The sequence below is a fragment of the Choloepus didactylus genome, chromosome 8 (genome assembly GCF_015220235.1).
Source record: "Choloepus didactylus isolate mChoDid1 chromosome 8, mChoDid1.pri, whole genome shotgun sequence".
Classification (NCBI taxonomy): Eukaryota; Metazoa; Chordata; class Mammalia; order Pilosa; family Megalonychidae; genus Choloepus; species Choloepus didactylus.
In genome coordinates, this window is record NC_051314.1 from 57,042,812 (window position 1) to 57,066,348 (window position 23,537).

General features: G+C 35.9%; 1 pseudogene; it reads right to left on the reverse strand.

The window, feature by feature from the left end:
- Positions 1-2,013: 2,013 nt before the first annotated feature.
- On the reverse strand, positions 2,014-3,901 carry LOC119542094 (annotated as a pseudogene).
- Between the last annotated feature and the right edge of the window lie 19,636 nt (positions 3,902-23,537).

Below are 23,537 nucleotides of genomic sequence, written 5' to 3' on the forward strand. Positions count from 1 at the left end.
GGAGTGAAATGATATATCATTGTGGTGGTTTGATTTGCAATTTCCACTAATTGCTAGTGATGTTGATCTTTTCACGTGTCATTGTATTTAGCCATTTGTATTTCCTCTTTGGAAAAATGTCTGTTCATGTCTTTTGCCTATTTTTAAATTGTTTGTCTTTTTATTGTTGAGTTGTAGGATTTCTTTCTATATTCTGGATGTCAAATCCTTATCAGATATGTGGTTTCCAATATATTATCCCATTGAGTAAGATGACTTTTTACCTTCTTGACAAAGTCAAAGCACAAAAGTATTCAATTTTGAGGAGGTCCTATTTATCTATTTCTTCTTTTGTTGCTTGTGTTTTGGGTGTAAGGTCTAAGAACCACTGGCCTACCACTAGATTTTGAAGATTTTTCCCCTACATTTTCATTTGGAGGTTTTATGGTACTGCCTTCTTACTTATGTTGTTGAACCATTTTGAGTTAATTTATGTATAGGGTTCAAGATAAGGGTCCACTTTCATTCTTTTGGATATGAATATCCAGTGCTCCCAGCACTATTAATTGAAAAGACTGTTCCATCACAATAGAGTGGACTTGGCAGTCTTGCCGAAAACCATTAACCATAGATCTGAGGGTCTATTTCTGAACTCTCAATTCAGTTCCATTGATCAGTATGTCTATCTTTATGCCACTACCATGCTGTTTTGAACACTGTAGCTTTGTAATATGCTTTAAAAGTCAGGAAGTGTGAGTCCTCTAACCTTCATTCTTCTTTTCAAGATGTTTTTGGCTATTTGAGGCCCCTTATGCTTCCAACTAAATTTGACATATGGCTCTTCCATTTCTGCCAATTAAGCTGTTGGAATTTTTATTGGGATTGCATTGAATCTATAGATTGATTTGGGTAGAATTGATATCTTACCAACATTAAGCCTTCCAACCCATTAACACAGAATGTCCTTCCATTTATTTATTTATTTATTTATTCCATTTATTTATTAGGAGGTTTTTAATGACAGATTTAATGTCTTTACTTGTGATTCCTGGGTTGAGGTATTCTGTTTCTTCTCAAGTCAGTATAGGTTGTTTGTGTGTTTCTAGGAAATTGTTCATTTCATCCAAGTTGTCGACTTTGTTGGCATACAGTTATCCATTGCATCCTCTTAAGATCTTTTTTATTTATTCAGGGTCCATCATAGTGATCCCCCCTCTCATTTCTGATTTTATTTATTGTATCTTCTCTCTTTTTGTCTTTTTTAGTCTAGTTAAGAGTTTGCAAATTTTATTGATCTTCTCAATGAACCAACTTTTGGTTTATTGATTCTCCATTTTTTTTTTTTTTTTTTTTAGGATCATGGGAGTTTTATTTATTGGAAGTGAACCTTTAACTATCAATACAAATGCCAAGAAACTACACAAAACATCCACAGGAACTTTTTTTTCCATCTTTGTTTTGAATTGTTCACAAACATTTCCTACATAATCCAACATACAACAGAGAAAATGGTACATATTTTTTTTCAATTTGCATACACCAGAAAAACAATATATATATATATATATATATATATATTTTACAAAGTTTAACTAATAAAGACACTAGCAGGTTGACAGTTGAAGTCTAGGTGAGAAATAATCTAATAAAAATAATCAGAATTTATTCAGTCACTTCCATAACCAAGAATTATTCTGATTAATAAAAATTGAAAAGTAGGGGGCAACAATTTACAGAAACAAACACCCCCCAGCTTATTATAAGCATGAATATATGTGATGGAGTATCTGTATCTTCCCAAACAATGGATTTTCAAACCATCAAGTCACCAGAATTGAATTTCCCAAGGTATTTTTGCCTATGTCCAAGAAGAGATGCACTTATATCCAACAGAGGAGCTGAAAATCAAAACTTAGTGTTTAGTTTAGAGTTGAGGTGGAAGAGTTTAGCCATTTGAAAAATGACCACCTTAAAAAAAAAATGACCACCAAAAAATAGGTTCACTAAGTTTATTTTAAAAATCATAAAATGTTTCTTACAAAAGAGCATTACATTCTGCACACTGCTCTGACTAGATGCCAGGGACCTGTGGACTACTGTTACTTTTCCTCTCTGTCCCACCCCACACCCCAAATGTTACAGTGACCACAAAGCAAGGTGTTCACAATAATTGCATGGGGGGAAATCTTTTTACCAACAACAATGAACAAAAAATAAAATCTACTCACTCTGCTGCTGTTTCAAAATTTCAATGTTAGTTTTTGCGCACCCTTCCCCACCCCCCACCCTGTTTGTAAGGAACTAAAACATTACATCTGGTGAACAGCAAAGATTTCACTACACCTCAAATGCAGAACACCTATGAAGCAGAGGAATGTTGGCTTTTTAAACAGAAGCAGATAAAAAAAAAAAGATGCAGGACTCCTTCAGTTCTTCACTAGTCTTAGAAAAACTTTCCAGAATACTGCTTCACACTATAAAAAAGAAAAAAATATCTTGCATTAGAATCCTTCAGCATGTGCATACTGCTTCACACTGTTCTGCAGCAAATACTGTGCATTCTGTATCTGGTCCTGTGTTCCTGTAATGGTAATGATCCGATCTTCAGATCCTTCTAAAGGTTCATCAATTTTGATTGAAGCCCCCGACTCATGACGGATTTGTTTAATCCGCTGACCACCTTTCCCAATAATAGATCCAGCCAAATCTTTGGGAATAGTTACTTGGGTAGTAATAATAGGTCCACCGAGATCACCGTATGAGCCATGACCCCCTGCATAAGAATAATCATATCCAGAGCCATGGTTCATAAGCCATCTGCCATTCTGATGGGCTTCATGTATCTATTGCAGAGTCCCAAGTTTCATCAGCACTGAAACCAACCATGCCATCATAACGATCTCCCGGTCTTCCTCTTCTGTCATAAGCCATTAGATCTCCTCCCCTAGGTGGTGGTGGTGATGGAAGAGGAAGATTCCGAGCTCTGCTGCCACCCCGGCCACCTCGTCCAGGAGGAGGAGGAGGAGGTCCTCGACGAGGGCTCATATTTTCATAATTTCTTCTGGATGGAGGCATTGGACGCCCACCCCGACCAGGAGGCATTCTGTCAAAACCACCTCTTCCCTGCATGGGAAATCCCACAGGACGTCCACGGCGGTCATCAAACATCATCATAAAACCACCATAATCATAAGTTTCATTATAAAGATTGGGATCATAAGGCTGTGCACATCCTTTGATGGGAGACTCAGATATAAGATCAAGGATGATCTTTATGCACTCTACAACCCTATCAGGCTTTCCTCCAATAAAGACGACCCTGTCAGTGGAATGAGGACGGCATTCCTGGAAAAGCTTGATTGTTGTCTGAGTATTCTCTCAAAGTTCTTTGATTTTAGCACCCTTGACCCCAATAGTTCCTCCTGCCAGACTCTGATGAATCAACAGTCTCAACTCGCAGTCAAAGTCGCTTCCTTTATAGTGTTGGTAATTTAAGCATTCCACAGCATCAGATTCGAGCGGGAGCTGGCTGGTTGCAGTGGGTGATGGCAACTGCAGGCCCTCTTCCAAGGTAGGGATGATTTTCTTCAGAATTTCTCCAATTGTCTCAATATCAGCACTGATACTCAATATGCGCTCGGGGCCACTGCTGTCTGGTACTGAAACACTGGTATTGTAGTCTGTATGGAGGGCCTTAATATTCTTGCCTCCTTTTCCAATCACTGCCCCAGCGTTCTTGCTCTGAAGCAGAATGCGAAGCTCAAACATCTCATCCGTGTTTCTAGATCTTTTAAACGCTTGTTCCTCTTCCATATCTTCTGCAGGACGTTTACCAAATTCACCATTGGTTTCCGTGTTGGGGAAGGTTTCCTCTGGCTGTTCAGTTTCCATTTTCTTGTATTAAATGGACACACCAACCTGTTATTATATATCCTGCAGAGCACAACTGAAGCGTTCTGGGCGGGACCAACAACTGACACCCTAGTGGCTGCTGTAGCCCGGATCCGACGGGAAATCTTGATTCTCTCTTTTGTTTCTTTATGCTTCACTTCATTTATTTCTGTTCTAATCTTTATTTCTTTACATCTGCTTGCTTTGGGATTAGTTTGCTGCTCTTTCTCTAGTTTTTCCAGTTGTTCAGTTAGGTCTTGGTTTTAGTTCTTTCTTCCTTTTAATGTAGGCAGTTTGATATGCTGTGTTCTCATTTTCATTCATCTCAAGATATTTACTGATTGCTGTTGCAATTTCTTCTTTGATCCATTGATTGTTTCAAAGCATATTGTTTAACCTCCCTATATTTGTGAAATGTCCTGTTCTCTGGCTTTTATTGATTTCCAGTTTTATTCCTTTATGATTAGAGAAATTGCTTTGTAGAATTTCAGTCATTTTAAATTTATTAAGACAAGTTTTGTGCCCCAGCATGTAGTCTATCCTGGAGAATGTTCAATGAGCACCTGAAAAGAATATATGTACTGCTCTTTTGTGGTGCATATTGTTTAGGTTATCTGTTTCCCTATTGATCCTCTGTTTACATGTTCTATATATTTATAAGAGTTGTGTGTTGAAGTCTCCAACTATTATTATAGACATGTCTATTACTCTCTTCAGTTTTATCAGTGTTTGTCTAGTGTTTTTTTTTGGTTCAGTGCAAAAGTATTTATGATTGTTATTTATTCTTGGTGAATTGTTCCATTTGTTAACATTTACTATTCTTCTTTGTCTCTTATAACACTTGGAATTTAAAATTTATTTTGCCTGATATTAGTATAGTTACCCCATCTCTTCTTGGTTACTGATTGCATGGAATGTCTTTTTCCAGACTTTTACTTTCAACCTATTTGTATCTTTGGTCTAAAATGAGTCTCTTGTAAAGAGGATATAAATTGATCATGTTTTTTAATCCATTCTGCTGATCTGTGTCTTTTGATTGGGGAGTTTAATCCATTAATATTCAATATTATTAATATAAAGTCAGTACTTCAACCATTTTATCATTTGTCTATTGTTTGTCATATCTTATCTTTTCCTTCTTTTTTTTATTGTTTATTTACCCTTGCTGATAATCTTCATTTCTCTACTTCCCTCCAAGCATCTCTCTTGTCTTTTCTTTTCAGCCTGCAGAACTCCCTTTAGTATTTCCTGTAGAGCAGGGCTCTTGTTAGCAAACTCTCTCAGCTTCTGTTTATCAGTGAATATTTTAAACTAAACCTCATTTTTGAAGGATAGCTTTACTGTATAAATGAATCTTGGCTGGCAATTTTTCTCTTTCAATATCTTAAATATATTGTACTACTGCTTTCTCACCTCCATTGTGCCTGATGAGTAGTCAGCACTTAGTCTTATGTGGCTTCCCTGCTATGTGGAGAAATGCTTTTCTCTTGCTGTTTTCAGAATTCTGTCTTTATCTTTAGCATTGACCAGTCTAATTAGTATATGTCTTGGAGTACATCTATTTTGCCTTATTCTGTTTGGAATACATTCTGCTTCTTGGATATGCACATTATGTCTTTCATAAGAGTTGAGAAATTTGGGGCCATTATTTACTCAAATATTCTTTCTGCTCCTTTTACCTTCTCTTCTCCATCTGGGACACCCATGACACATATGTTTGAGGCTTTCATGCTGTCAGTCATTCCCAAGACCCTGCTCAAGTTTTTCCATTATTTTCCCTTTTTTTTTTGTCTGTTTGAATTTGGATGCTCTTTCTTCCAGCTCACTGATTCTTTCTTCTGCCTCTTCATATCTGATGTTTTATGCCTCTAGTAACTTTTAATTTCATCTATTGTGCCTTTCATTTCCATGAGAACTGTTATTTTTCTTTGTATGCATTCAGATTCTTCTTTATGCTCACCCAGTGTCTTCTTAATATTCTTCATCTCTTTAGCCATTTGTTTGAATTGATTTAGATTTATTTTAACATCCTTGATTAGTTGTTCCAAATTCTGTATCCTGTCCAACTTTTTAATTTGTTCCTTTGGACCATATATTCCTGATTCTAAGCATGGCTTTTGACTTTTTGCTGATATTTGGGCATCTGATTATCTTGATGGGTTTATTCTGAAGGTCAGTTTCTCTCTTCTGTCTAGGATTCTGTTGTTCATCGGGTTTGTGTTAAGGCTCTTCTTTGAAAGAGGGTTCATCGGTATTTTCCAGCCCAAACAGGCTCAGGTCCTGTGCAGGGGGTACAGACCAGATCCAAAGGGCACTGGATAGAGGATCAAAAAAGACTCCAAGAAGCCTTTTATCCCTTCCACTTCACTAGCCTGAACTTCCGTGGTCTACTCAGCAGACTGTGGTCTTTGAAAACCTATTCCCCCCAGCCCTATGAAGGCAGCCTGTTTTTGGCCCTTTGCCAGTTCTGCCTCTGATGCCATTGAAACAATGGCTTGTTGGCATCTGACTAATGGGGTAAAGCAGCAGGATCAAGCAGTCTAAATTCACTGGCCAACAGATCAGTACTCAGCTTTGTCTCCCTCTGTACTCAGGGCATAGGTCTCCTCTGGCCATCAGAGTCCACAGCAGCCCTCCAGGCAGAGACTGGACCACCTGTCACTGCTCTCCTCAAGGGTTGGGGTGGATGCCAGGACCCGCAGATGGAATTACTCAGTCTCTGACCATGGTTTCTCAGTCTTTTCATCCTGCACTTCTCTGGATGATGTACAGAACTCTCCTGGTCTCTGGATATTCAAAAGAGTTGATTCAGACAGTTTCTTCCTGTCTACTCACTGCTGTTAGGAGAGGACATCATTGTCTCTTTATTTATTCTTTTTGTTAATTGTTAGAACATTTATGCAACATAAACTTTCCCATCCTAACCCTTCATAAGCATATAATTTAATTGGATCAATCATACCACTTTCTATTACTAAAAGTTTCCCATCTCCCCAAATAGAAAACCTTTTTGCATTAACTACTCATTCCCCTTGCCCTCAACTCTAGTGACCAGATAATTTCTGTATCTATGAGCTTGAATATCCTCCAGTATTTTCCTTGTAGTTCTAAGAGGCCTAAAATTTAACATTCAAAATCTGTAACAATCTCTTTTGTTTTGATAACAACTTAACTTCAACAGTATACACAAACTATATTCCTATGTCTCTCCCTTCACCCACCTCCCAGTATGTCACCTGTAAAATTGGGTCTAGGGATCCACTCTGGGAGCATGGCCTGGCTCCATGCTGAGCCAATGGGGGGTAGGGGAGGGGCCAGCAAAGGTGCCATGAGATCCTACTGCTTTTAAGTACACTTTTTCTTGATTTGGCACTCTCCCTGTTAATGAAATCCCTTAGCTGTTTTCTGTAGCATTGAGAAAGATGTTTTTGTCCATTCTTGCCAATTAGTAAAAGCATCTGTGGATGGACAGTGTGCAAACATTATTTTTGGAAAGGTATTTGATACAATAAGTGAGGAGATAGATGGAATCAAACAAAATGCTCAATTAAATCAAAAGAGCAGGAAAATGTAAAAGAAAATAAACACACGGACATAACAGAAAACAGTTCCAAGCATCATAGATATTAATCTAAATATAGCAATAATAATATGGAAGTTATAAAAAAGATAAAAACAGATAATTTCATATTGAGTAAATAAACACACACAAACAAACCAACAAACCAAACCAAACTGCATACTATATAAAAGAAATCCTATTTACATATAGGTTAAAAGTAGGTTAACATAGTAGCCAGAGAAAGCTATACCATGCTAACACTAATCAAAAGTGTATTAATGTCAGAAAAAAGCAGACTTTAGCAAGAAAGCAAGGGAAAGGCATAAAGTGGGATATTGCATGATGATAATGGAGTAAATTCTCTAAGAAGATATAATCTTAAATGTGTATATCTTAATGATAAATGACAATGCCAGAATGTCAAAATACATGTGGGGAAAATTGATAGAAGTGAAAGGAGAAATAAACATAACCTCTTTCTTAATAATTAATGGGTAAAACAGACAGAACAACAGCAAGGATAAAAATGACATAAATAGCACAATCAATCACCCTGATCTGATTGACATTTATAGCATACTCCATCCAACACCAGCAGGACAAAGAGTCTCATCAAAATCACCTGGAAAACTGGCCAAGATAGAACATACTCTGACCCATAAAACACACCATAACAAAGTGTTTTCTCCAACTATAGAAATTTAACCACAAATCAATAACACAAAGATAGCTAGAAATTTGCAAATTTATGGAAATTAAACAACACACTTATAAATAACACCTGGTCAAAGAAGAAGTTTAACAGACATTAAAATACTTTGAACTAAATGAAAATTAAAACACAACTTATTGAAATGTGTGGGAAGAATCAAAAGCAGTGTTTTGAGGGAAACTTCTAGAATTAAGTACATATAGTAGAAAATAAGCTTATCTAAAGTAAGTAACCCAGATTCTACTTGAGTAAACTAGAGAAGAGCAAATTAAGCCTAAAAGAAGCAGAAGGAAATAAACAATTAGAGCAAAAACCAATGAAGTGAAGAAAAGATAACGTGATAAATTAAAACAATGGAAAGAAAAGTTTAAAATGTAAATAAAATTGATTAAATTCTAGCCAGACAAACAGAAAAAGAGAGTTAAAAATACAAGTTCTCAATATCACTCATCACTGCTGATTCCATGGATTTAAAGAAAGAGAAAAGGAAAACTTTATGCCCATGAATTTATAACTTGGATGAAATGGACAAATTCCTTGAAAGACTTAAACTATCAAAATTTCAGGAGAAATGGATAACTTTAATAACACTTTATCTGTTAAATCAATAGAATCACTAATTAATAGCCTTATGAAAAAAGAAATTACTGAGGAGGGGCAAGATGGTGGCATAGAGAGGAGTGGAATTTATTGAGTCCCCTGGAACAACTAATAAACAACTAGGAACAGCTAGTAAATAATTTGGAATAACTGCTGGGGGACAAGTGTGACTGTCCACACATTGTACACCATCCTGGATTGGGAGGAATGCCTGAAATCACAGCATAGAATCTGTAAGTAAAAGCTGTGGAACCATGCCAAGAGCTCCCTCCCCCCATGGCAGGCCAAGCTGCAAAACCTCTCTGTGGTAGAAACTAGCAGCACTCTCTGAGTGAGCGAATATAGCTCAGCTGAGCTCCAACTGGTGTTTTAATTAACAAATGTGGACTGCTGAATATGAGCTACAAACCCCCAACAAGAAGGCAAAGGCTTTTAGTGACAACTGGCCTTAAAGAACCAGAAGACTCATCTGTCCTGAGAGGGGGAGTCCAGAAGACCAGGTGCTACCTCTGGCCAATGAGTGAAACTAGGGGGCTGTGTACTGGCTATGAAGGGGGACATTCTGTCCCTTTTTCTCTCTGTCAACCTGAGGGGCTCAGAGGAGAAATCCTCAGCCATTTTCAGTTTGGAGCACTCTGACCCAGACAGAGGTGGAGATAACAGAGTCAGGGAGACTATTCAAATGCAGATGATAACTCCCTAGGTAGTGTATCTTCCCTAAGAGTAAGGAGATGGGGCCCAGCTTTCCCTTCAGAACCAGACCTCAGAGCCTGGGTGAAAACAGCCAAAACAGAAACTGAAGAGGTCACACCTCCTTACACCAGTCAGGAGTGACAGGATGACAGGTGCCACCTTCTAGGCAGGTTAGGAAAAGCACAGTGATTAGAGACCTCACAGGAAAATCTGTAATTCTTCTAAGATACACACTGAATATAACTCCATTCTGAGACCTGAACCTGTGCTGGTTTGGGAAAATCTGATTGGAGTAACCAAGGAAACTGGATGCCTAGACAACAGAAAACTACAATCTACACCAGGAAAAATGAAGACATGGCCCAAAGGAACAAACTTACACCTCAATCAAGATACATTTGAGATACTGTTTCACTTTAATGAAACAATATGTTAAAGACTTTCAAAGAAATATGCTAAATCAAATCAAATTCAAATCACAAAGTTCAGGGAAGATATAACAAAAGAGATGAAGGCTATAAAGAAAACACTGGGTGAACATAAGGCAGAAATTGAAAGTTTGAATAAACAACTGTCAGAATCTATGGAAATGAAAGACACAACACAAGAGATAAAAAACACAATGGAAACATACAACAGCAGATCTCAAGAGGCAGAAGAAAACACTCAGGAACTGGAGAAAAAGACATCTGAACTCCTACACACAAAAGAACAGATAGGGAAAAGCATGGAAAAATATGAGACACATTTCAGGGAATTAAATGACAACATGAAGGCATGTAATGGGTGTCCCAGAAGGAGAGGAGAAGGGAAAAGGTGCAGAAGCAATAATAGAGGAAATAATCAATGAAAATTTCCCTCCTCTTATGAAAGACATAAAATTACATCTCTAAGACGAACAGCACATCCCAAACAGAATAGATCTGAATAAACATACACCAAGACTCTTAGTAATGATATTATCAAATATCAAAGACAAACAGAGATCCTGAAAGCAGCAAGAAAAAAGCAATCCATCACATACAAAGGAAGCTTGATAAGACTATGTGTGAGTTTCTCAGTAGAAACCATGGAGGCAAGAAGGAAATGGTGTGATATATTTAAGATATTGAAAGAGAAAAACCACTGACCAAGAATCCTATATCTGGTAAAACTGTCCTTCAAATATGAGAGAGAGCTTAAAATATTCTCTGAAAAACAGACAATGAGAGAGTTTGTGAGCAAGATACCTGCACTATAGAAAATAATAAAGGGAGCACTACAGACAGATGGGAAAAGACAGTAGTGAGAGTTTTGGAACACAATTTTGGGTGATGGTAGCTCAACAATGTAAGTATACTGAACAAAGATAACTGTGAGTATGGTTGAAAGAGGAAGGTTAGGAGCATGTGGGACACCAGAAGGAAAGAGGAAAGATAAAGACTGGGACTTTATAACTCTGTGAAACCTAGAGTGCTCAACAATTTTGATAAAATGTACAAATATGCTTTAACATGAGGGAGAACAAATGAAAGTCACCCTTGCAAGGTGTCAAAAATAGGGTGGTATTGGGGAACAAATACAATCAATGCAAACTAGAGACTATAGTTAACAGAAACATTGTATTATACTTCCTTTAATGTAACAAAGGCAATATACCAAAGCTAAATGCCTATAAGAGGGGATATAAGGGAGTGGTATGGGATTCTTGGCATTGATGATGTTGTCTGACTTTTATTCTACTTTAGTCTAATTCTACCTTTTCTTTCACTGCGTTTTAGCTTTCATATTTTTTTCTTTCCCTTGTCTTTTTCTTTTTCTCTCTACCTTCTTTGACTCTTCCTCCATGTTTGTGGAAGAAATGGAGATGTCCTTATATAGATAGTGGTGGTGGTGGTGAATATATAAGATTTGTGGCTATACAGGGAACCATCAATTGTTTACTTAGGATGGAAAGTATGGTGGGTGAACAAAACTGTCTTAAAAAAAAAAAAACGGGTTGATGAAGAAAACTTGAGGACACTACATTGAGTAAAATAAGTCTGACACATAAGAACAAATATTGCATGGTCTCACTGATATGAACTAATTATAATATGTAAACACATAGACATGAAATATAAGTTAACAGGATATAGAATGAGGCTAAAGAATGGGAAGCGGTTGCTTATTATGAGCAGAATGTTCAACTAGGTTGAACCTAAGTGTTTGGAAGTGGACAGAGGTGATGGTAGCAAGTTATTATGATTATAACTAACAGTGCTGAATGGTGTGTGGATGTGGTGGAAAGGGGAATCTCAGAGTCACGTATGTCACCTGAAGGAAAGTTGGAGGTTAAAAGATGGGAATATATAAAGCAGTGAATCTTGTGGTGGAAAATGTCCATGATTAACTGTACAAATATTAGAAATCTCTCTCATGAACTAGAACAAATGTATGACACTATAACTAGAAACTAATCATAGAGGGGTATATAGGGAAAAATATACCTATTGAAAACTATGTACTATAGTTGTAGTATTTTAGCATTCTTTTATCAACAGTAACAAATGTACTATATCAATACTATGAGTCAATAATGGAGGGGTGTGATTAGGGGTATGGGATAAATTGAGTTTTCTTTCTTGTCTTTATTTTTTTTCTGGAGTAATGAAAATGTTCTAAAAATTGGAAAAAAAATAATTGTAGTGATGGATGCACAGCTGTATGATGGTATCATGGGCAATTGATTGTGCACTTTTGATGTTTTGATAATTGTATGGTATGTAAACAATCTCAATAAAATCAATTTTTTTAAAAAAAGAAATTACAAGGCCTAGTTGTTTTCTTCAAGCATTTAAGGAATAACTGATACCAATCTTCACAATCAATTCAATAAAACAGAATCAGAGAGAATAAATTCTAACTCATTCTATGAGGTCAGCATTTTCCTAACATGAAAACAAGATAAAGAAATTTTCGGCAAACTACAGACCAAGATCTCTCATGAGCATAAGTACAAAAATCTTCAGCAAAGAATTATACACTACTACCTCCTGAGATTTATTACAGGTATTCTAGGTTGGTACATTTGCAGATCAATGTAATCCACCACATCAAAAGACTAAAGAAGAAAAATCATATGATAATCTCAATTGACAAGGAAATATCATTTGACAAAAGACTATATAAGTTCATGATAAAAACACTCAGCAAACTAGAACTAAAGGACAATCACTCAAGTTGATAAAGAGTATCTACAAACAGCCTACAGCTAATATTCTCAATAGACAGAAGCTGGATGTTTCCCCTTAAGATCTGGAACAAGGCAATGCTGTCTTCCTTCATGTATTAGGCTAGTCATGAAGGCAAGAAAATAAGTAAATATATACCATTTGGAAATGATAAATAAATTGCCTTTATTAATGATGGCATTCATTTTCCTTATTAGAGAAGTTGTGGGTTTACAGAACAATCATGCATAAAATACAGGATACCCATTTACCAGCCTATTATTAACCCATTGCATTGGTGTGGAACATTCATTACAATTGCTGACAGCACATTTTTATAATTGTACTATTAATTATAGTTTGTGCTTTAACTTATGGTTCACTGTTTGTGTAGTATAGTTCCAAGGGATTTTTTAAAAATTGTATTCCATTACCATATGCAATCTAATATTTCCCCCTTTAATCACATTCAAGTGTATATTCTAATACTCTTGTGTTTACCATGATGTGCTACCACCACCAGAATCCATTATGAAAGCATTTCCATCATTCCAAAGAGAAATCCTGTACATTTTAAGCCTTAATTTCCCATTCCTTAGCCCTATTGTATCCTCTGGTAACCTATATTGTAGATTCTGGTTCTATGAGTTGGCTTATTCTAATTATTTCAAATTGATGAGCTCATACAATATTTGTTCTTTTTTGTCTGGCTTATTTCACTCAACATGATGTCTTCAAGGTTCATCCAAATTCCAGAAAGTATACGAAACTTGGAATTAATAAACAAGTATAAACAGGTCCCAGGATACCTGATCAACATACAAAAATAACTGCTTTCTTAAGCATGTAATGAACAATTGGAATTTGAAATATAAAAAAAATCTACAACAGCACCGAAACAAATGAAATACTGAAGAGTAAATTAAAAAGAAAAAGAGGTAAAGGATTTATATGAAGGAAACCACATAATGGATGAAAGAAATCAAAGATCTAAATAATTGGAGAAATATTTTGGATTCTTGGCTTGTTTGCTGATGTTGTTAAGATGGCAGTTCTTCCCAACTTCATCTATATAGTGCACGCAATTCCAAAAAAAATCCCATAATAGAGTTTTATAGATATTGACAAACTGACAGTGAAATTCATTTGGAGTGGCAAAAGACCTAGAATTGGCAACAAAATGCTGAATAAGAAGATCAAAGATTAACTACATAGTGACAGTAATTAAGACAGCATGGTATTGGAGAAATAAAGAGACTCAAAATAAATTAAACAGAATAGAGAGCTCAGAAACACAGTCAACAAAATGTAGTCTTCTGATTTTTGAAAAAAGCAAAAGGAAAATCAATAAATATAGCCTTTTCAATAGATGGTCATGGAATAGTTGGATGTCCATATTAAAGGCAAAACAAAACAAAACAAAACCTAGACACAGAGTATAAACATTCCCTAAAAGAACTAAAAAAAAAGGTAATATATCTAAACATAAAATGTAAAACTCGACTCTTTCTGAAAAAATAACATAAGAAAAAAATATAGGAGACCTTGAGTTCAGTTTTGAATTTTAGATACAACAGAAAAAGTACCTATTGTGGAAAGTAGACAAAGCAACAAGAACCATCATTTATCACTGGTGGGCATGCAAAAAGGTGCAGCCGCTTTGGATTACAGTTTGACAGTTTCTCACAAAGCTGAGCATTGTCTTACCATACAATGCAGCAATGAGGCTTATATTTTCCCAACTGATGTGACAATTTATGTTCACACAAAGACCTTTATGGAAATGTGAACAGCAGCTTTACTCATAATCACTGAAAACTGGAAGCAAGAAAGATGTCTTTCAATAGGTGAATGGATAGACAAACTGTGATAGATCCTTATAATGGAATACTGTATAAGTAATTAAAAAGAATACAGTATCAAGTCAAGTAAAGGCCTGAATGAATATTAAATTTATATTGCTAAGTGAAAGAAGTCAATTTGGAAATTCTACATATTGTAACATTCCATTATTGTGGCACTCTAGAAAAGACAAAACCATAGAGAAAATAAACATGTAAATAGTTGCCATAGGCTTAGGGGGTGAGTGGCAGAGAGTTCAGTGAAGTACAGCAGATTCTATAGGTCACTGAATCTACATTTTATGATGCTGTAATGGTGAACACATGACATCATGCATTTGCAAAACCCATAGAATTCGAAAGCACCAAGAATGACCGTTAATTTATTCAAATTTAAAAAGAAGCCATTTAGGCAGTTGAGAGTTGCCGGGATGAAAAACAGAATGTGACAAAGTCATCTAACTTTATCATAAATGTATCAAACAACCTTACCAAAGGGGCAGGAGGAAAGTTTCTAAACTAAGTAACTTTGGAAAAGAGTGAAGTCTGTAAAATTAAAGGCAAAAGAAACTGCACATAGGACTGTATTCTAGTCAGTGAAGTTGTTGCCCACAGTGGTACAGTTTTACTACTTTGCTACTGCTATACAAGTATTCTGGAATTGTACAATTAAGATAAAGTAGAGGAGGTGATTGGACCACTTTTTTTACTGTTGGAGTGGGAGTTTGGAGATAAACAAGGATGGAGGCTAGTTTGTGGTAATAAATTAGCATTATAGACCACAACAAAAATGGGAACTCATGATTAGCTTATTCTGGATACAGACAGTTAGATATAGAAATATTTGTGCGTGTGTTTGTGTGTGTGTGTGTGTGTGTGTGTGTGTGTACATGGGTCTATATACCCATATAATTCCTTGCTCTGTTAGGTGAAAGGGTATAGAAGCATTGACTTCCCAGAAGCAATGAGCACACCTAACCTGAGATCTTAGATTTTAATATCATTCAGCAATAAAGGAACCACAGATCTTTGAAAAAAAAGGCTGATTCTAGAACTGGGCAAGAATTATCCAAGATTAGCCTGGAAATCTTGTAGTGTCAGAAAGCCAGGAAATGCTCAGCACAAGTCTATACACACTGATAAAGAATGATAGCGATAGGTCAAAGATACAGAGAAGTCGATTGAAAGTGCTTCCAATGACCAAAGCTTAAATAATTTTAACAACAAAATAAATAATGTATTGGAATATAACCAAAGATGTGAAATAAATATCCATAGTCCATATTGATATAAATTGATCACTGAGTTAATAAATAAATTTTCAAATAATTTATGTAGATACATTTTCTTCAATGTTATGAGACATAACTGTTGATTTCTTAAATATAAGTTGGTTATAATTACTGTGCCAGTTTGAATGTATTATGTCCTCCCAAACACCATTATCTTTGATGTAATCTTGTGTGGGCAAATGTTATCAGTGTTGATTAGATTGTAATTCTTTGAGTGTTTCTGTGGAGATGTGCTCTACCCAGCTGTGGGTGATGACTCTGATTGGATAATTTCCATGGAGGTGTTGGCCCGCTCATTGGGTGGGTCTGAATTAAATTACTGGAGCACTATATAAGATCAGACAGAAGGAGCAAGCTTGCTACAGCCAAGAGGGACACTGAAGAACACCCAGAATCTGAGAGAGGAACTGCAGTTTGATGATAGCTGTTGGAAGCAGACTCTTGCTCTGGAGAAGCTGAGAGAGGACAAATATCCCAAGTACAACTAAGAGTGACATTTTTGAGGAACTGCAGCCTAGAGAGGAACATCCTGGGAGAAAGCCATTTTGAAGCTAGAACTTTGGAGCAGACGCCGGCCACGTGCCTTCCCAGCTAACAAAGGTTTTCCGGACACCATTGGCCATCCTCCAGTGAAGGTACCTGATTGCTGATGTGTTACCTTGGACAATTTATGGCCTTAAGACTGTAACTGTGTAACCAAATAAACCCCCTTTTATAAAAGCTGATCCATCTCTGGTGTTTTGCATTCCGGCAGCATTAGCAAGCTAGAACAATTACTAATTTCCAAAGTGTTCATTTTGGAAAGGGGATTTACAAAAAAGTAACTTTACAGTGAAAAATTTGATAAACACTACCCCAAGCCAGGTGATCCAGATTAACACCAACAGTCATCAGTGACACTGACAGTATGCACCCTTGATATGGTGTTATGGGAAGAGAATTTTATCATTGTAGTCTTCTCCCATTTACATAACCAAGCCTGTTCATGAGAAATACATCAGACAAATCCCAATGAGAGGCATTCTACAAAATAACTGAATGATAATCCTAAAAACTCTTAAGGTCATCAAAAATAAGGAAAGGGACTTCTGGGAAAGATGGTGGGATAGGAGTTCCAGTACTCAGTCCTTCTACCACAATAACTATTAAACAAGCAAGAACTGTCTGAAACAATTGTTTTGAAACTCCAGAGGCTGAAAGAACATGTGTACAGCATCCAGTGAAAAGTGGGAGGAAAATGATAATAAATTATGGTAAAGAAGAGTAAATTGCTCTCTCCCTGTGGCAGCTACCAGTGTGCATTTCCCACTTGCAGGGCAGTCCACCTTGGGGTACACCCCTGGCAGGCTTGCTGGTGACAGAAACGGATTTAAAATTCCTCTTCCCCCAGAACAGGGGTAGGCATGACCAATCACTGATCATGTCTTTTGATTAGCAAATTCAGATAGCTGGGGGCCTGGCTCTAATGGCAGCTATTGTTTCAATCCTCACTGGACAGGGGCATAAGTGATGGTGATTTACAAATGCAGGACTGTGGGAGACAGTTAACTGATAAGCTGCATTTGCTGGGCAGCCCAGGAAAGCTAAGCTTTGGGGAGTCCTTGGGTACGCTTTTGGAGCCCCTCCAGATCCCTTCCCCAGGTCACTTTGAAGCTGGTCTGTACCCCCTTCATGGGTCCCTAGCCTTCTTTTGTCTGGGAAAGACAGACTTGGGAAAGTCATCACAGAGGAGCCTCCTTAAAGAATTTGCCCTCCAGGCAAAAGGAGCATGAGACAATTAAAAGGGTGTGAAAACTATACAGGCAAACAGTATGGGGCAAAGTCTTGCTGGCTCCAGCCACCTGAAAGATAGAGGTCTGTCCCTGGGAAAGAGAGGGTACAATCAAACCCTCATAAACAAGAGTACTCAAAAAAAACTAACAAGCAAAATCCAGGACAAGACACAGGACCAGAAAGACAGGGAAAACCCTACAAACTGCATTCATCTTAGTCAGACCTTCCTAATTAGGAGGGCTGAAGCTCAAGAAAATCTCTGTTTTATCATCAGCTGGTTAAAAAACATGAAACAGACATCTTAGAGATAAATCCCAGAGTTAACACTTTAAAATACAACAAAGTAGAGTGTGCAACAAAAGAGTACAAGACAAACAAATAAACAGAAAATGATGACCCATCCAAACAAAGAGGATACAAATACAGAAGACACCAAAGAAGAAGAGAATATGGACATACCAAAAAAATTCTTTAAAAAATGAACCTAAAAATGATCAAAGAGATGAAGGAAATTACAGGGAAAGAACAAAAGGATACCAGGAAAACAATGAATGAGCAATATGAGAATCTAAGCAAAGAGATATAAATTTTTTAAAAGGAACCAAATAAAACTGTTGGGGTTGAAGACCACAATAACTGAAATGAAAATGCCCAGGAGGGCTTCAAGAGCAGATTGGAGCTGGCAGAAGAATCAGAAAATGTGAAGACAAGACACTTGAAATGAGTAAGGCTGAGTAGAAGAAAGAAAAAAGGAATATTAAAAGCAAAAATAGCCTAAGACAGCTATGGGTCACCATCAAGTTCACCAATATACACATTATGGGAGTCTCAGAAGGAGAAGAAGGAGAGAAAGGAGTAGAAGGAATAGTCAAAGAAAAAGTGAAAGAAAACTTTCCAAACTTCAAAAAAGAACTGAATATGCACATTCAAGAGGCGCAGAGAACAAGCAGGGTGAACATGAAGAAAAATACACCCTGTCATTTACTGATTGCGAAGGACAAGACGAGAGTTCTGAAAACTGCAAGAGAAAAGCAATGTGTTACGTATAAGGGAGTCCCAATAAGATTGAGTGCCTACTTCTCATCAAAAATTATGAGGCAAGGAATCAGTGGGTTGAAATACTTAAAGTGCTGAGAGAAAACAACTGCCAACAAAGAATTTTATATCTGGCAAGACTCGCTTCCAAAAATGAGGGCAAGATTAAGACATTCTCAGATAAACAAAAGCTGAAGGAGTTCACCACCACTAGCTCTGCTCTGTAGGCAATGCTGAAGGGATTTCTTTAGACTGACAGGGAAGGACATTATACAGTGTTTCAAAGCCACTTAAAGAAATAATGACCTGTGATAAAGGAAACCATTCTGGTAATTATAAATGCCAGAAATATTGTGTTTTTTGTTTGATACGTAATTCCACTTCTTACTTCCTGCAGGTGCTAGAATAAAAATGCATAAAAAGTAATGATAAATCTAGGTCTCTGGGCATACAATGTACAAAGGTATACTTAACAAAAAACACAAAAAAAATTGGTTGGAGGAGAGGGGTATAGTAAAAGTATATGTGCATGCCATTAAAGTTAAGTTGCTATCAAACAAATTATTATTTTCATATATTCAGGATGTTAAATTTTAATCCCATGGTACCACAAGGAAAATAGATGAAAACTGTATCCAAATAGAAAAGAAAAGGCACTGATATGTTACCCAAAAAAAAGCACAAATAAATATAAAATCAGGCATTAATGGAAATGAGGGACAAAAATTATGTAAGACTTGCAAAGGCTAAGTAGCAAAATTGCAGAAGAAAGTCCTGTATTATCAATATTGACTTTAAATGTAAATGGATTAAACTCTCCAGTCAAAAGGCAGAGATTGACAGAATGGATTAAAAAAGCATGACCCAACTATATTTGTCTACAAGAGACTCACTTTAAATTCATAGATACAAGTAGGTTGAGGTGAAAGTATGGAATGAAATATATCATGCAAGAAGTAACCAAAAGATAGCTGGGGTGATTGTAATAATATCAGGTAAATAGACTTTAAGTCAAAAGCAGTTATGAGGGACAAAGATGGGCATTATACACTAATGAAGGGGACAATTCAACAAGTAGATGTAACAATTATAAATAAATATGTACCTAACAGCAGAGACCCAAAATATATGAAGCAAATGCTGACATATTTGAAGTGAGAAATTGAAGGTTCCACATTAACAGTAGGACAATTTAATGGACCATTCTCAATAATAAATAGAGCTTCTAGTCAGAAGATCAATATAAGGAATTACAGGACTTAAATGATACCATAAACTAACTGGACCTAACAGACATATATAGAACACTGCAGCCAACAAAAAAGAATGCACATTCTTTTCAAGTGCACATGGATCATTTTCCAGGATAGAACACATGTTGAGTCACAAAAAAAAGTCTCAATAAATCAAAAAATATTGAAATCATACAATGTATATTCTCTGACAACAGTTGAATGAAGCTAGAAATCACAGAGAGAAATGGAAAATTTTTAAAATATGAGGAAATTAAACAACATACTCTTAAGCAATCAATGGTTTAAAGAAGAAATCAGAAATTAGGAAATATCTTGCAGCAAATTAAAATGAAAATACAACATACCAAAACTTATGGGATGCAGCAAAGGCAGTGCTAAGAGAGAAATTTATAGCTCTAAATGCTTTCATTTTAACAAAGAAATACTTCAAATCAGACAGCTCACCTCAAAACTGGAAGAACTAGAAAAAGAAGAGCAAACTAAACCCATAGTGAGCAGAAGGAAAGAAATATCAGAGATTAGAGTGGAAATAAATGAAATAGAAAACTAAAAAGCAATAGAGAGAATCAACAAAACCAAAAGCTGGTTCTTAGAAAAGATCAATAAAATTGGCAAACTTTTAGCTAAATTGATAAAGAAAAAAAGAGAGAGGATGCATATAACAAAAATAAGATATGAAAAGTGGGTCATTCCTACTGACCCCACTGAAACAAAATAGATTGTAAGAGGATACTGTGAACAATTCTATGCCAATAAATTAGATAACCTAGATGAAAAGGACAATTATCAAATTTATATGGAAGAGTAAAGGACCCCAAATAGCAAAAGCCATCGTTAAAAAAAAAGAATGAAATTGAAGGACTCACAGTTCCTAATCTTAAAATTTAAAACAAAACCACAGTAATCAAAACAGCATAGTACTGGCACAAAGACAGGCATATGGCTAGATCAATGGATAGAATTGGGAGCTCAGAAACAACCCTCAGATTTACGGCCAACTGATTTTTGATAAAGTAGCAAAGGCCACTCAATTGAGAAAGAATATTCTCTTCAACAAATAGTTCTGGGAAAACTGATCTTCATTTGCAAAAAAATTGTGGAACCCTACCATGCACCATATACAAAAAACAACTCAAAATGGATCAAAGGCCTTAATGTAGGAGCTAAAAATATCAAACACCAAGAAGAATAAATAAGGAAGCTACTTCAGGACCTTGTGTGAGGCAATGGTTTCTTTGACTTCATACCCAAAGCAAAAGCAACAACAACAAAAAATAGATAAATAGGGCTTCATCAAAATTTAAAATTTTTGTTGCTCAAGGGACTTTAGCATGAAAGTAAACAACAGCCTAAACAATGGGAGAAAATATTTGGAAATCACATATCCAATAAAGGATTAATATACAGCATATATAAGGAAATGCTACAACTTAACAACAAAAAGATAAGTGACCCAATTTAAAAATGGGCAAAAGCCTTGAACAACATCTCTAAAGAAGATATACAAATGGCCACAAAGCATATGAAAAGATAAATGCTCAGCATCATTAGCCATTAGGGAAATGCAAATCAAAACCACAGGAGATGCCATTTCACACTCATTAGAATGTCTGCTATTAAAAAAAAAAACAAAAAAAAACAGAAAATAAAAAGTGTTGGAGAGGATGTGGAGAAATAAAAACATTATTAGCGGTAGCAATGTAAAATGGTGCAGCTGCTGTGAAAAACAGTTTGGCAGTTCCTCAGAAAAGCTATATAGAGAGCTACCATATTACCCAGGCATGCCACTACTAGATTTATACCCAAAAGAATTAAAAGCAGAGACTAGAACAGATATTTGCACACTGATGTTCATAGATGTATTATTCACAATTGCCAAAAGATGAAAGAAACCAAAGTGTCCATTAACCAATGAACTGATGAACAAAATGGGGTGTATACACACATAATGGAATATTATTCAGCCAAAAAAGGAATGAAATCCTGATAAATGTGATGACGTGGATGAACCTGGAAGATATAATGTTGAATGAAATAAGCCAGACAAAAAAAGAGACAAATATTGAATGATCTCACTGATTTGAAACAATTAGAATAAGCAAACAAACTGACAGTCAGAATCTAGAATACAGGTTGCCAGAGGATAGGATGGAGATAGGGAATGAGAAGTTTAGGCTTAAAATGTACAAGGTTCTATTTGGAATGATGGAGATGTTTTGGTAATGGATGGTGGTGATGGTACAAAACATTGTGAGTGCAATTAACAGCACTGAAATATATATCTGAATATAACTAAATGGGGAGATGTTAGATTGTATACATGGTAACAACTAAAAATATTCATGGAACTGCACAACACAGTGAACCCATGGTAAACAATGAATTTTAATTAATAGTGAAATTATAAAAATAAGATCAAATCAGTTGTAACAAATTCTCCACACCAATGCAATTTGTTGGTTGCGTGGTGGTGTATGGGTAGCCTGTCTTTTGTGCATGAACATTCTGTACACCCAAAACTTCTCTAATAAAGAAAAAAATGGGGGGACAGTGGACAAAGGAAGTCTCAGAGGGTGTCAGAGCCAAGAAAAGCATAACGACAAATAGTGACTAAATGTAATGTATCCTGGATGGGATCCTGGAAGAGCATTAAAGACATTCGGTAAACCTTAATGAAATCTAAGTTAAGTTTAGTTAATGATAATGTATCCATATTGGTTCAATTGTTTTGACAAATACATAATAATAATATAAGATATTAATAATAAGGGAAACTGGGTATGGGTATCTTTACTACCTTCATATTTTTTCTTTAAATATAAAACTATTCTGAAATAAAAATTTATTAAAAACATATTTTGCAATTCCCTCCTTTCTGGAGTGCTGAACATAACATAATATTCTTTTCAAGATTATAGTGTAACAGTTTTGGATCTATGTTTTTATAATATTAGTGTTTTACTTCAATACCCTCAACTGTTACATTTTTTTACTTTCAATAAACCACCTTCTAATGACTTTTCCTGTAGCTAAAAAAATAATAATAACAATAGAATATAAAATTGCATAGTTAAATAATCCCAACATTTTAAGTAAGAGTGTGCATAATTGTCATGAATGATAGCATTTCAAATCCTTGGCAGAAATCACTTAACGGACACCCCCCAAATATATACATATATACAGTTTTTTCAAGTAGCCACTACCAATAAATCAGTGAATGGATGTATGAGGCAATCCATTTTTCTTCCCTGTCCTGAGCAATGAAGAAAATAATGTCAGAGTTAAAGTTTATTGATAGGTATTTCAAAATCTCATGGGATCTTCACTACCAATCAAAATCTCAGCAAGTTATTTTGTGGATATCAACAAACTGATTGTAAACTTTATATGGAAAGGCAAAAGACCCAATAGGCAATGAAATACTGAAGAAAACAAAGATGGAAGATCGATCCTGCCTGGCTTAAGACTTACTTAAAATTACAGTGATCAAGACAGATTGGCAAAAGGATAGACAAATAGGTTAATAGAATAGAACAGAGAACCCAGAAATAGAGCCACAAAATATAAGAACAAAGACATTTCAATGGAGAAATGGCAGTTTTTTCAACAAATGATACCAAAACAACTGGATATCCACATGCAAAAACAAAATCTAGACACAGACCTTATACCTTTCACAAAAATTGACTCAAAATGGATCATAGACCAA